This window comes from Mastigoproctus giganteus, chromosome 1 (assembly GCF_048544385.1).
Source record: "Mastigoproctus giganteus isolate SK-2022 chromosome 1, ASM4854438v1, whole genome shotgun sequence".
In the NCBI taxonomy this organism is placed as follows: domain Eukaryota; kingdom Metazoa; phylum Arthropoda; class Arachnida; order Uropygi; family Thelyphonidae; genus Mastigoproctus; species Mastigoproctus giganteus.
The window spans coordinates 195,589,320-195,605,213 of record NC_143575.1 but is presented as its reverse complement, the minus strand read 5'-3'; positions in this window follow the sequence as shown (position 1 = coordinate 195,605,213).

The following is a 15,894-nucleotide window of genomic DNA, read 5'->3' as shown; positions in this document are numbered from 1 at the left end:
TTGAATTATGCATGTATACAGGGTGATTCTAAATTATATACAATAAAAAATTCTACCAGAAGCATAACTAGGAATTTTTGATACCTATAGCAGAGTACCAGAACAGTGCCTTTCTTTTCCTAACAATGAGTAAATTATTATAACATTAATAATTGCGATATTAAAATATTATCCATGAGATGATACTTATATGAAAGTAAGCTTTATAATAATTGATTTAGATAACAATTTTCATATTTTAAGAATAAATTATTATAAATTTATTTATTTTAACTCTTTAATTCCATTCAGTGCTTATGGAGTTAGCATCTGTGGCTGAGGTGACACTTGCCTTACCCTAGTTATGTCTGTGTTATGCATATAAAATCAGATCAAGTAAAAAGTTCCTCTAAACATATAAGGATCTTGTTCTACCAGAAGCATAACTAGGAATTTTTGATACCTATAACAGTGCCTTTCGTTTCATAACAATGAGTAAATTATTATAACATTAATAATGGCCACAAACATTGTTAGATAGATATGATAACATTTGTATATGGCTACCGCATGCATTATCTCAATATGTAGTGCTTAACATTATCAGCAGGAACATCACCATTCATTAGTGTAACACTGTGTCTTACCATTTACTTTTCTCTACTGTTGACACGTTTAGTTTTGTTCTATTGGCACGTTCGTTGGACATTCCCAGTAATGCCTAATTATTTTCCTGATCAGTTTATAATCCAAAAATGTGGATTTCCCTTGGTTGTCATTTGAAAGGAATAGGTTTTCTGCAACTAAATATGGCAAATATTGATAGACAAGTCACAGGAGTACCAGTGTCAAAGGCGCGCCTCCGTAGCCAGGTGGGAAGGAGCAGCAGTGCGTAGCACACGCTTCTTGATTAGACCGGGGTTCGAGCCCGTCACCACCAAATATGGAGGATGCGGAAAGGTCAGGGAATGACCACCGCATATCCCGGAGCAATATGGCCTTAGTTGCCAATGCTCCTAAAAACCAAATAACAAACAAACAAACAACCAATGTCAAAGAAGATCTTGCAGATGGTACATAGGTTGGCAGGGTGGTTAATAACAGTAATGATAGTATGCTACTGCAACAGGATCTAGAAATGTTAGGCAAATGGGCTGAGAAATGGCAACTGAAGTTTAACATTGACAAATGCAAAGTACATATGGGTAGCAGTAACCCCAGAGTAATGTACCAACTGAGGGTAGTGGAAAATGAAAAAGACCCAGGGATAATTGTGCAGTCAGATATGAAGTGCTTTGATCAGTGCAGACAGGCGGTTGCCAGGAGGACAGCTTATGGGGTTTTGTCAGCAATATACAGGGATTTTGCTAGCAGAATTAAGGAGGTGATTATACCATTGTATAAGGCAGTGGACAGGCCACATCTTGAGCACTGCGTATAGTCTGGAGGCCTCATTTTAGGAAAGATGTAGAGCTGCTAGAATGAGTATAGAGAAGGGTAACGAAATTGGTTAGGGGAACAAAGGGATGCTCTTACCAATAAAGGCTTCATTTCTGCAAATTGCAGTGTCTAGAGACTAGGTACCTGCAAGGTGATCTGATTGAGGTGTTTAGGGCTTTGAGTGGCATGAACAAGCGCAGTGTTGATGGGATTCTTCCTCTTGCTCAGGTTATGCACGAGGTGGCATAATTCAAGTTGAAGGATGGTTGCAGAATTTGCCTTTAACGAGTGAGTGGTTGATTGCTGGAACAAACTTCCACCTATTGAGCAAGTTGATAGCTTAAATAAATTGTAAAGTTTTTGCACACATGGGCTGACAAAAATCCAGTCCACATTCAATGTAGAAAACTCTTCCAGAATTAGTTTACAATTTATGTTGAACAAGACTATTTGAAAAATTACTCATAGAACTAACTTTCATTTGACATGCTATTTACATTTTTTAACAGAAGATTTACTTGAGCTACTGGAGGTTGTACCAAAGGCAATATAACAGACGATGAGATTTATGCATAAGTTCTTCTGCTCATTTTACTTAGAGCTTGAAGTATATTTTGGATGCTTGCTATCCAGATTGATGGATAGGAAGAAACAGAATGGTTTGTGGCCATGACGATCACCCCATCCAACTCTTGTAAACTTTTACCTGTAGGACCATATGAAGAGCATAGTTTACTTGCACAGAACTAACACGTGGGATAAGCTTTGCCATTTGATTGAAATGGCATGACAACAGTATAACACACATCTGGACTGTTTGAGTGGACCAGGAATTCTCGCCACCATTAGCATCAGTGTTAGTAGTGACGTGTGATGCAACAAGAAAGCAAGCTTATACAGCATCATCTCAACCCCCCCCCCACCCACCCACAAAAATATTCCAGTTCACCTATACATTCACTCCAGAAGTGGCGCCTCCGTAGCCAGGTGGGAAGGAGCAGCAGTGCGTAGCACACGCTTCTTGATTAGACCGGGGTTCGAGCCCGTCACCACCAAATACAGAGGATGCGGAAAGGTCAGGGAATTAACACCGCATATCCCGGAGCAATATGGCCTTAGTTGCTAATGCTCCTAAAAACCAAATAACAAATAACAAACAACTCCAGAAGTTTGTCCAGTTCTTCCTTGATTCTATTTAAGCTGTCAACTTCTACAATGACAGATGAAAGTTTGTTCCAGCAATCAACCACTCACTGACTAAAGGCAAATTTACACATATCTGTTCTGCAACTTTCTTTTCTCAGTTTGAATTTATGTCCCCTCAAGTGTGTAATCTGAGCAAAAGAAAAAATCCCATCAGCATTGAGCTTGCTCAAACCATTCAAAGCCTTATACACCTCAATCAGATCACCTCTCAGATTTTTAGTCTCCAATTTGCAGACTGCTGCAATTGGCAAAACTTAAGTCTTTCTTGGTAAGGGCACCCCTTTCTTCCCATCAGCAATCCCATTGCCCTTCTCTGTACTCATTCCAGCAGCTCTACATCCTTCCTAAAATGCAGCTTCCAGACCTGTATGCAGTGCTCAATGTGTGACCTGACCATTGCTGTGTACAAAGGATTAATCACCACCTTATCCCAGCTAGCAAAGTTCCTGTATACCATTGAAAAAAAAACATCTGAGATGTGCTGGCAGCCTGTCTGCACTTTTCTGAAAACTTCCTATCTAACTGCACAATTATCCCTAGGTATTTTTCATTCTCCACTAACCTGAGTTTAGTACCGCACAATTGTTAATTACTCTGGGGTTACTGTTACCCATATGCAGTACTTTGCACTTGTCAATGTTAAACTTCAGTTGTCATTTCTCAGCCCATCTCCCTAACTTGTCTAGATCCTGTTGCATTAGCATACCATCATTATTGTCATTAACCACCTTACCAACCTTTGTATCATTGGATAACTTGGACATTAAGCCTGATATGCCTTCATCAGTATCATTAATAAATATAGGAAACAATATCACTGAACGATAGGGGACTTCACTAATGACATTTGTCCATGAAGAGCAGTGTCCATTTATTACCACTCTGTGCCTTCTTCCACTCAGCCATCTCTTTATCCAGAGCAGCAACTTGCCATTAATGCCGTACTTATCCAATTTGTACAGCACTTTTTTTATTTTATGTGCAACAGTATTAAAAGCTTTCGTGAAATCCAAGTGTAAGTTATCAGATATCAAAATTATTTGTGGCATCCAGTTCCTTTGTGACCATATCGTAGTATCCAATAAAATTGGTCAGGGAAGTTTCCTGTTAACAAACCCATGCTGTGTCTGAACTATAAATGCAGTCATGTCTGGATGATCCTGTATTGCTTCTTTAACCAGTGACATCCATTATTTTCACTGTAAGAGATGTTAAACTAACAGGTCTGTAATTACTCGCTCACCTTGCTCACAAATGGAGATCACCTTTTGATCTCCATTTGTGAATTACAGATACATTTGCATATCTTAGTCTATGAAGGCTTCCCCCGAATCCAAGGATGCTCTCATAATTATAGCTAAGGGTTTGCTAATTCCTTGGCTGCCTCCCTTAATATAACTGGTAGATGCCATCCATCCAAGGTGCCTCTCTTATGTGCAACTTTAACAATTTTTCCTCCACCTGCTCTCAGTTATTACAAAATCATTTAGCTTCCTGTTAGAGTTTAATAAACTTCTGGCCTCCACTTCCCTACAGATTTTCTCATGTGTGAACGTAGATGCAAAATACTCATTCAGTTTATCTCAGCTACTTGAGCAGGATCATCAACAGTCAAACCATATATATCACGTGGACTGATGCGATTCATCCCCCTTCTAGAGTTTACATAAGTAAACACGTCTTTGCTGTTCTTCTTTGCATTCTTTACCAAAGATCATCTGCCTTCACTTCCTAACCTCCTATGTGACTTGAATGCAGACTAGCTTATATCTACCATAGGCTTCTGTGTCACCTGATAATTTATATGCATCTCATCCATTTTTCTTCTCTTCCACAAGTCTCATTAGTTCATCCGACACTAATTTAGTATTTCTTAGTTGGTATGAAAAGCCTAGGCTTCCAAGATTAATTCCTTGGATGCTTTAATTTATATGCATCTCATCCATTTTTCTTCTCTTCCACAAGTCTCATTAGTTCATCCGACACTAATTTAGTATTTCTTAGTTGGTATGAAAAGCCTAGGCTTCCAAGATTAATTCCTTGGATGCTTTAATTTATATGCATCTCATCCATTTTTCTTCTCTTCCACAAGTCTCATTAGTTCATCTGACACTAATTTAGTATTTCTTAGTTGGTATGAAAAGCCTAGGCTTCCAAGATTAATTCCTTGGATGCTTCCCATTTAGAATTAGCTGTTGGTAACGTCATCAGTTGGTCCTACTGTATAGAATTTAAAAATTGTCTGAGACCACCGTAGTCAAAAAAAAAAAAAAATGTTTAAAATTTACTTCTAGCAATCAGCTGTTCATTGACTAAAAGCACTTTACACATCTATTCTGCAACTATCCTTCCTCAATTTAAATTTATGTCACATCATGTATGTAATCTGAGCAAGAGAAAGAATCCCATCAGCATTAGTTTTCTCAACTTATTCAATGCCTTAAACACCTCAATCAGATTGCCTCACGGGTGCTTAGTCTCCAGAGGCTATCATTTTGCAGAACTGAAACTTTTAGTAGTAAGAGCATTCCTTTATTCCCTTCACCAATCTTGTTTCCCTTCTCTGTACTCATTCCAGCAGCTCTACATCCTTCCTAAAATGAGGCCTCCAGACCTGTATGCAGTACTAAAGATGTGGCCTGACCATTGCTTTATACCGGATATTTTTATAGGATAATCACATCTTTATACCTGCTAGCAAAATTCCTGTATATCATTGACAAACCCCGTGTGCTGTCCTGGCAGATTGTCTACACTGCTCAGAGAACTTCATATCTGACTGCACAATTACCCACAGGTCTTTTTCATTTTCCATTATCACTGCTCTGAGTGCAGTACCACATGGTAAGTTAATCTGGGATTACTCTACCCATATGCATTACTTTGCATTTGTCAATGTTAACCCTCTATTGCCATTTCTCAGCCCAGACAAGATTGCCCCCTGACAAACCTATTCTGTGACTGAAATATAACTGTACCACCTGTCTAGATGGTCCTATATTACCATCTAGACAGGTGGTGCAGGTAGAATCATCAACAGTTGAACCATCAATATCAAGTAGACCTTTGTGATTCATTCCCTTCGTTCTGGTTTTTTTTTTTTTTTTTTTTGTGGAAACTGCTATTTCTCTTTATCTGACTTAGATTGTCTAACTTCCTTTGTCACTTGATTGCAGACCATGCTGAGAAAATTTCTACCCCATGAGCCTTGCGCAATCTCTCCAAGGCCGAATTGATTGATAAGGCTATCATATACTCCTTCCTGTTGTGTCTGAGCAGAATTGCAGACACTTTCAAATTTAATACTAAGGAATCAGTCACACATAGAAACATATGGAGGACAATTTGAACGTCATTTGTAAACATTTAGTACCATTAAGATTCTGATATGTTGAAAGCAAATAAATGCTATGGCATAGTGTACTTATTTAATTTGATCCTAGCTGTTGTTATTTGATTTTTAGGAGCATTAGCAACTAAGGCCGTATTGCTCTGGAGATATGCGGTGGTCATCCCCCTGACCTTTCCGTATTTGGTGGTCATGGGCTTGAACCCCGGTCTAATCAAGAAGTGTGTGCTATGCACTGCTGTTCCTGCCCACCCGGCTACAGAGGTGCCCCGATTTGATCCTAGCGTAACCTAACATAACTGAAAACTTCTCTAGCAAAGCATTAGTAAACATCCATCCATATACATATGTATACGGAGGCGCCTCCATAGCCAGATGGGCAGGAGCAGCAGTGCGCTGCACATGCTTCTTGATTAGACCGGGGTTTGAGCTCGTGGCCACCAAATACGGAGGATGCGGAAAGGTCAGGGAATGACGACTGCATATCCCCGGAGCAATATGGCCTTAGTTGCTAATGCTCCTAAAAACCAAATAACAAACAACATATGTATGAACTTTTTTTTTGCTTGACTTTAGACACAGAACACGATCCTCTTATTTATGGTTGGTAATTGAAAACCACTGTGTGCAAGTGTTCATACGTACTTGTAAACATATACAGCCAGGCCTCGCATAACACCAGTTCGATTAATGCGTGTTTCAGTTACCACTATTTGAAAAAATTATACCACTTTTCACTTTACATGATGCAAATTTCCAGTTAACGCGATCTTTTTTTTTTTTTTTTTTTTTTTTATGCGATAGTTGAAAAATATTTGAATTGTGCGGTAAACTTACCGTGCATTGAACGGGCAATAACAAACGTTTGCCTGCTGCCTGCCTCGGTGTGGTCCATCAACCATTGCAAGAAGATGTGTTACTTGTTTGTCTCCTGCTAATAAAGTCAATGCAGATTTGCATTTAAAAATTCAAATTTTTAAATGAGCCAGATGAAAATGTTACCACGAAGGAGATAACAGTAAAATAACTAGATGATCTTTCGTATCGCAGAGAACCTCAAAGAAAAGGTTTGAGGTTCTCTGCGATATTTATTTTGCCAGGGCTCAGAGAAGATTGTTGTCGGCTATCGGAAACTGATTGAAGAAAAGAGAAAGTCAACACTGTTCAAATATTTCCGCAACAGTCATTTCTTCATTGTGTATTTTATGTCAGAGGTTCCCAAACTTTGTCGGTTCACAGTACCCTTAGTGTCTCAGTAATTTTTTCACAGTGCACCCAGACCAAAAGAAATACCTAACAGTTCCGTTTAGTACTTAGGTCCAAACAACTTAATAAGAAATGTTGAAACTGTGAACTACCTCAAGCTAGTAGTTCGCACGGCGTCTGACAGATGTCGAGTATCGCTATGTTTCCCTCAAAAATTTAAAACATTCTGCGGCGCACAGTTTGGGAACCACTGTTTTATGCAATAAATATTTAATTCCATAATTATTTTCATTATATTTTACATTGTATACAGTTAAAAAGTTATTTAAAAGGTATTTTTAAAATTCTTTATAGACCTTCCAGAAGGTCAAGGAACAATTATAATTTTTCCTATTGATTATTATATTCGATTAATGCGTTTCCATTTTGCGCGATGCACTCGCGGAACGAATCAATTGCGTTAATCGAGGCCAGCCTGTAATATTAAATGCAAACCAAGGAAGAAGTGAAATAATGTAGGAAATAATGAAATTGGAACAATGTAGCAAAACTGTGGCTTACATGAAATTTAGTAACAAAGGAATTTAAGAGAGACTGGAGAGACTGGTCCTTTTCACAATGTATGGAATATCACTAATGGCCTGACAGTATAACTTAGCTGTAATTATTATGGTGAAAGCTAAGGAAAAGCAGGAATAATACAGCAAAGGTTAGAATTAAAATTATGGACAAAATGAAGAGGCAAGAATTCAGCAATAATAGACACAAGACAATAGCACATCCATGGATTTTGATAATTCAGAAGTTCAACATTAATTAATTAATGATTAATGGGCCCAGTATTGTCTTGCATTAAAATAATGCCTATGAAATGGATAGTTGGCCACTCTATAGTTTGGCCTTTTTTAAAACTGAAATATTTCTAAATAGTCTTGATAGGCACTCTACTACTGCATGTAATCCATTCCAAAATGGGGGAAAAAAAAAAAAAAAAAAGGCAAAAAAAAAAAAAATAATAATAAGATGTAGTCAGCCATGAAATCTGTCATAATGCTTGACAAAACATAATTTGAACACCAGAACAGATCAGTGCAAAAAAAAAAACCAAAAAAAAAAACCCATCTGATGGTTGTAGCTTTTATACTGTGTAAAGCAAGGATAAACACTACACACAACCAAGAACTTACTGCAACCTAAACATAAAAAGCTAGCTGTGGACAGTTGCAATATAAATACTAGTTTTGAAGTGCATAAAACTACTGTGCTCTGTGAAATTGTTTTTAAAAAAAAGAGCCTATAACTTTGGATCTTATATGATATAATAGATATTAATAGTTTTTCACCATAAAAGTGTAATAATGGTAAACTATTATACCATAATTGAGGTTCAACGAAATTATCATTCGATGCGTAGGAAGGATCCATGAAGTGTTTGAACCCTCATATGTGTGGGTGGAAAAGTCCTACAAGGCTGGAAGTTTAACACATAATAAAGGTAATGGATGGCCTCAAATGTCTATTGAAGTTCAGGAGAATTTTTGTAATGTAGTCCTTCAAAGCCCAAGAATGCACAAATCCATGTCCTTCATGAGAACTTAAAATTCAAAAGTCAGTAGTACATAATGTCATTCATAAAAGGATTCAGTTATTTGCTTCAAGTTCAAGTGGTTCTGCAGTTATTACGAACAGATAGGCAAATAAATTGTTTGCTATCAAGTATAGCAGTTAATTGAAGAGAACAGTTTTCTATAAAAACGGTGCTTTTCTGATGATAAAGCAACTTTTCATGTTTCTGGACATGTAAATCAGACCATATGCAAACAGTTTGCATAAGTATGAAAACATACATGCAGTGCATGAAAAAATACATGATAGAAGGTCAGTATGTGGTGTGGGCTTTGCCATGATCAGATTATTGATCCTTTATTTATTTGTTTTTCTCTCTTAAATGTCATTGTACCAATCTTGACCTTTTAGAGAATTATGTGCTTGCACAACTGAAGAAATATCAGCTGAATTCTCCCCCCCCCAACAGAATGGGCTCTTGCCTCATTAGTATTCTGCTGTATATATATATATATATATTATAATAACCATCACGGGTAATGCAAAGATGGAAGTGTGAGTCGCACATAATGCCACAAGGTAAAGGACAGAAAAATTAAAGTAAGCAATGGGTGAAGGTGTAACCACCAGATTATCTATCGATAAGAAACAGAAGTGGCTGTGATTTAAAGAATAGCATCGTGCAAAGCAGCAGATAGCTAAAACTTAAATAGATATATAATAGATATAGTATATAATACCAATGAATTAAAAATGTAGAAATAGTGATAAGATAAAATAAACTGGATATGTCAAATGCACCAAAGCAGCAGCAGCAAAGGATGCAAATGTAACACACTTGATGCTATTTTTCGAATTTGCTGTATCAGTCATAGTGGACTGATCCAACAATTTGATACAATCTCTTCATTTTACCTGAAATGATAAGAAGCTTACTGATTCAAGTTTATTAATGTACATAGCTTTCTATTATTTGTAATTGTGAAAATAGTTAAATGCATGTGTTCATAAGTTATGGACATTTATGTATAACGAACCTGATAAAATAATTCGATCATAATGAAGGAAGGAGGCATTAAACAAAGACAGTACAAGGAGCTAAATCACAGTAGGATTTGATTAAACGGCTTTATACTCTCTATGTACTTTCAGCATTTTTTAAATTTTATATGTGCTTCTTAAAAATTTATTTCAACTTTAATAATGGCTTATAAAAAAATTAAAAGGTTTTTATTTACTGACTCACATTTAGTGAATAATGTTGACACAGTTTTCACTTTCAGAATTGCATCCAGGAAAACAAAGTACCCAGTCAGTGGCAAATATTTTTATTTTGATTTAATATTTTATCTTAAAAAGATAGAAAAGAAGGAAAAAAAAAAAAAAAAAGCTGATAAAGGGAAAGATTGGTGCTTGAGTATGTAAAGAACAGTGTGAATGCCATTGCATTAAAAGCGAAGAGAAAAATTATTGCATACTGGGTTAATTGTGTCATTGTCTGATTCATAGGTAATTCAACTACATTCTTGTAGCTGTGCTAACAGCTACAAGAATGTAGTAAAATTCTTAGTGAAATATATAATAGATATAGTATATAATATGGCACCTTCATAGCCAGGTGGGCAGGAGCAGCAGTGCGTAGCACACGCTTCTTGATTAGACTGGGGTTCGAGCCCGTGACCACCAAATATGGAGGATGTGGAAAGGTCAGGGAATGACCACCACATATCCCCAGAGCAATATGGCCTTAGTTGCTATTGCTCCTAAAAATCAAATAACAAACAGGAGATGATATATATATATATATATATATATATATATATATATATATATATCCAAAGTAAGTAAAATGCATAAATAAATTTAATCAATAAACTATACGTCGGGCTAATAGTTATCTAGCCAGCTAATAACTAAATTGTGATATATTTTGGTGGTTTGCAACCTAATTATGTCAAATTTAAGCTAACATATACTACTTTACCATCATTTGGAATTGCTATCATATACTACCTTACTTTCTTTTGGAATTGCCATCATATACTACCTATCATTTGGATACGGTTATGCTGGACGATGACAACAGAAACGGATAGCTCGTTAATTATGGTTGATACACTGAGAGGGTTAGCCCTCGAAAAAGTCCCTTTCAATGTATCTTTTTACCTATAATTAACATATTTTCAATTTTAATATAATTATTATATGTAAGGTTTACCTTACTTTGTATTGCATGTATATTTTTTTTTTTTTTTTTTTTCCAGGATACCATTGGTGCGTACATATGATTTTATGTTTCTTGGGCCGTTACGTCATACTGGTTTTTCTCGGTTTGCACTATAACCTTCAATTTTTGTGTATATTACACCATTAGCCTCTACCACCATTACTAACATCTTTAACAGATATTATACTTAGACTATATTAAATAAATATATATATATATATATATATATATATATATATATATTGTAATAAATATGAGTTACACAACAGACAAAAGCAAAGATAGCCAAAATAGAATAAAAGAAATAATTAAAAATTGTGACCTGTAAAATAAAATAGATTACATGAAAATAAAGGTAATGGTAGCTGGCATCAGATAAGGGTGGGCAAATTTGGATATGGTTCAAAAAGGGGAATTAAATCTGATGTCAGCAAAGTTAAAAGTTGATGCGTGATCAGGTATTTCATCAGGGGACTGCACCTGACCATGTATCAAAACACTGCATTTCTATACTTGCTCAAAACTGAGTAAGAGACGAAAATTTTGAAAATAAAGTAATAAGATCAAAAAGCAGTATATCTCTTACAAAGTATGGGCAAGGTAGTCCCTAGGCAGTGTTTATAAAGAAAGTTACAGTAAAATTAACTGGATATTAAATTATTTTAAGTACAATAAGAATAGAAGCAAACAATAGAAGGCAAACGCCAATACTAAATGGCTACGCAATGAAAGTTAAAAAAGAGATCAAAAATTACAATTAAGTGTTAAAAATTTGATTTGATTAAAAACACTTATGTCATTGTGATAGCTGCAACCACAGTGGTAACAAACAGGGACAATCCTATTCATTAATAATTTTTAGTAATCAAACTAACATGAGAGAGAGCTAAAAAAAAAAGACAACAAGTGACTATAATCAATTTCGAAAAACAATATATAATGAATCTACGTTAAAATTAATCTGTCGAATTTTAGACAGAAAAAATGAAGAAATATTGCAGAAAGTGCAACCAACAAGACTATCCAAAGAAATAAAACAGAGGCGGCTGTATATTAAGCATAGCATCGTGCAAAGCAGCAGATAACTACAGCTTAAATTGATATAAAATCAAATATAATATAATATTACTGAGTTGAAATCAAAAGAAAAGCATGGAGATAAACAGATTGATATAACAAATGCACCAGAGCACGCAAAGCAGCAGCAAAGGATGCAGAATAACCATCACAGGTAATGCAAAGATGGAAGTGTGAGTCGCACATAATGCCACAAGGTAAAGGACAGAAAAATTAAAGTAAGCAATGGGTGAAGGTGTAACCACCAGATTATCTATCGATAAGAAAGAAGTGGCTGTGATTTAAAGAATAGCATCGTGCAAAGCAGCAGATAGCTAAAACTTAAATAGATATATAATAGATATAGTATATAATACCAATGAATTAAAAATGTAGAAATAGTGATAAGATAAAATAAACTGGATATGTCAAATGCACCAAAGCAGCAGCAGCAAAGGATGCAAATGTATATATATTTCTATATTGTAACAAATATGAGTTACACAACAGCCAAAATATGAATAAAAGTAATAACTAAAAATGGTGACCTACAAAATAAAATAGATTACATGAAAATAAAGGTAATGGTAACTGGCATCAGATAAGGGTGGGCAAATTTGGATTTTGCTTTATTTCCCCTTTTTGAACCATATCCAAATTTGCCCACCCTTATCTAATGCCAGTTACCATTACCTTTATTTTCATGTAATCTATTTTATTTTACAGGTCACCATTTTTAATTGTTTCTTTTATTTATATTTCAGCTGCCTTTGCTTTTGGCTGTCATGTAACTCATTTATTACAATATAGAAAAATATATATATATAATATTGATAAAAATAATCAGGTTACTGAATGACAAAGTAAGCAAGCAAAGTATTAAAACAAAATTATTAAACTGTATCATGGATCCTGGGTACTACTAGTTACAGTAGAGAAACCCCGGCAACCATAATGAAATATAGACAAATGTTTATATTCAGTGTATAGAGAAGGGATGCTGACCTATCAATTGTAATTACCATGGAAAAATTGAGAAGGCCTGTAAGGTGAAGGAGATAACCTGAAATAAATCAATTAACATAAAAATAATAAAAGTGATAACGATGTTACCTAAAGTAGTGGGTCTAGGGCTTTAACTACTTTTTCAAAGGGTTGGCAGCCAAAACGGTAGGAGCCACCACAATAAGCAGGGTCTCTGTTTCTGTTACGATGTATACATGAGAAATGTATAAATCATAGCCAACACAGGCCAAGAAAAAGGAATAAAATTTAACTTTCAAACAAACAAAAAAAAAAATAAAAATAGCTAAAATAATGCCGATAAAACTTTATTAAAGCAAAAAGAAGAATAAAAGTTTGAAATCAAATAGACCAATACATTAATAAATTAAAAAAGTAACTGTAGATTACAGGATAAAGTCAGGTTAAAGCCAACTTACTGTGTGTTTGGACAAGAATTGGTGAAATAGCTGCATGTGGTGTGTACAGAGCAACATTGGAGACCCAAGGAAAGAAAGCTGATAGATCTCTGTCCAGAATGTTTATATCAGTTGAAGTAACCACGTGTGAGGGGGAAGAAGTGGAGTCATCAAAGTGTACCATGTTACAGGGAAGTAGGTAAATAAACAAATGAGGTAAAGGGAGACTATGACTGACAAAGTAGTGTAGAAAAGACACTAAACTTTGTATCAGAAGAAAAAATAAATAATAGCAGAGGAATAGCATCTCGATATTGCTTTCGTCCAGCCTAATTGCACATGAGAAATAAAATGTAGTAATGCATTGTGTGCCTATGCTAATATCTTAACAGGCAACCTAGAGATTATACCTAACAAGGAACTCAGAAGCATCATGTCCTTCAGTACTTGTTATGATGCTACAACATTATAAGCCATCATTACCACAGGTGAAACCATCAGCAGAATTAAAATTTCATTTTTCCACATTAAAACAACAATTGGAGGACCTGCATAAACATTTTATAATCACCCCTGTTGATAATAAACGGCTGCCCCTCTTTGCTCTGTTTGCTAGTGCTTTCTCATAAACTGCCTTTGCCTGACGAACCTTTTCTGTGGCTCTATTGCAGATCATCTTGTAGCTGTTATAGGCTTCAGTACTTTTTATTGCTCTGTAACCTTTCCATGCCACCTTTTTCTGCTCAAGTAATGTTGCAACTTCACTATTCATCCAACTTGGAACCTTCCTCGTGGAGTATTTTTTTAATGGTAAATACGCATTAAAGGCATCTGTGATTAATGTTTTAAATTACCCCCAGGGGCTCACATCTGGTGAGTATGGGCTTGGCACACCCAGGGTCCTGAGCTGGATATCATCATTCTTCTCTTTCTTGGTGATTCCCTTCTATTTCTGACCCCCTCCCTCTTCTCTCTCTCTCTCTCAGGGGTAACTCAGAATTTTTTTTATTTTTTGGCTGGTGCAGCAAAAGCCTCAGGCTTCCTTGCACCATATGGCTAATTATAATAATAATAATAATAAAAAAAGCATACCTCAGTTCAATTGTATTCATTCTCTGTGCGATATCTACCCAGTTAATAGAGGCCATGTAGCACCTTAAGGCATCGTAATTTCTTTTTCTCAAATTATACCCCATTCCTTTGCCTTTTACTACTGCTACCTCTCTCATCATCATCCACCGTAGAACTCCGTGATCACTTCCTGCTACTGGTTCCTTTACTGTCAGCCCTGTTATGTCATCTGATTCATGGATGATGATGATGAGGTCTAGGATATTCTTTTCTCTGGTACTTTCCCTGACATGTTGATACAAATAACAGTCATCTAGTTGATTTAAAAATTTTGTTCCCCATGTCGCCATTTACTCCAATCAATTAGAGACAAATTGAATGAGGAAAGACAGATGTAGGATAGATGTGCGGAAGTTTGCCTTTAGCCAGCGGGTAGTTGATTGGTGGAACAGACTGACATCCTTTGTTGTGGAAGTTTATAGCCTAAATAAATTTAAGGCTGAGCTGGACAGGTGTTTGGAATGAACAGAGGGGTGAAATGGGAGCGGGTTTTTTTTTTTTTTTTTCCGGCTGATGCTGCATAAGCTTGCTTTCTAGCATCATATGCCTATGCTAATGCTAAAAAGTGCATTGCCCCTTAAAATTGTAATTGTCGTCCGAATAACGTAAGTATGTGGCAATATTTCTTACAGATTGCATCAGATAAGATTGGCACATGTAGGTGATGTAATACTGCATCAGCTGTTACTCTCAGCTATATAAGCACGCTCTGCAGCAGTTGCAGTCATTCCTTGCTTGTGTCGGGATGACGAAATACGTGCAGTTGACGCCACGAAGAAAGAGTGCTATTGTTGCTTTACGTGAGGAACAATGTCCTTCTCGTCATATTGCTTATAGAGTGTCTTGTAATCAGTTGACAGCGAGTAGATTTTTTTCCAAACTCAAGAATATTGGTTCTGCTGATAGGAAAAAAAGGAACCGGACCCAAACGACTCTATGCATTTTGAAGTGCTTATGCCTTAAAACCGTAAAGCTTCTCCGTCTGAGCTGAAAAGAGAATGGGAAGAACATACAGGAGTGGTGGCAAGTGCAGTAACAGTCAGAAGATGCCTCTTCAAAAATGGACTTGTAGCATGTCATGCTAATAAGAAGCCCCTCCTCACACAAAAAAATAAAAGCCCAATTAAATTTGATGTGAGGAGCATGTCAAATGGACCCCGAGCAGTGGAAGTCAGTTATTTTTTCAGATAAGAAAAAATTCGACCTGCATGTCTCTGATGGGAGATAAACGATTTGCTGTAGACATGGTGAAGAATACCATCCAAACTGTATGGTGTCTACAGTGAAATTCCCTACCAGCCAAATGATATGGG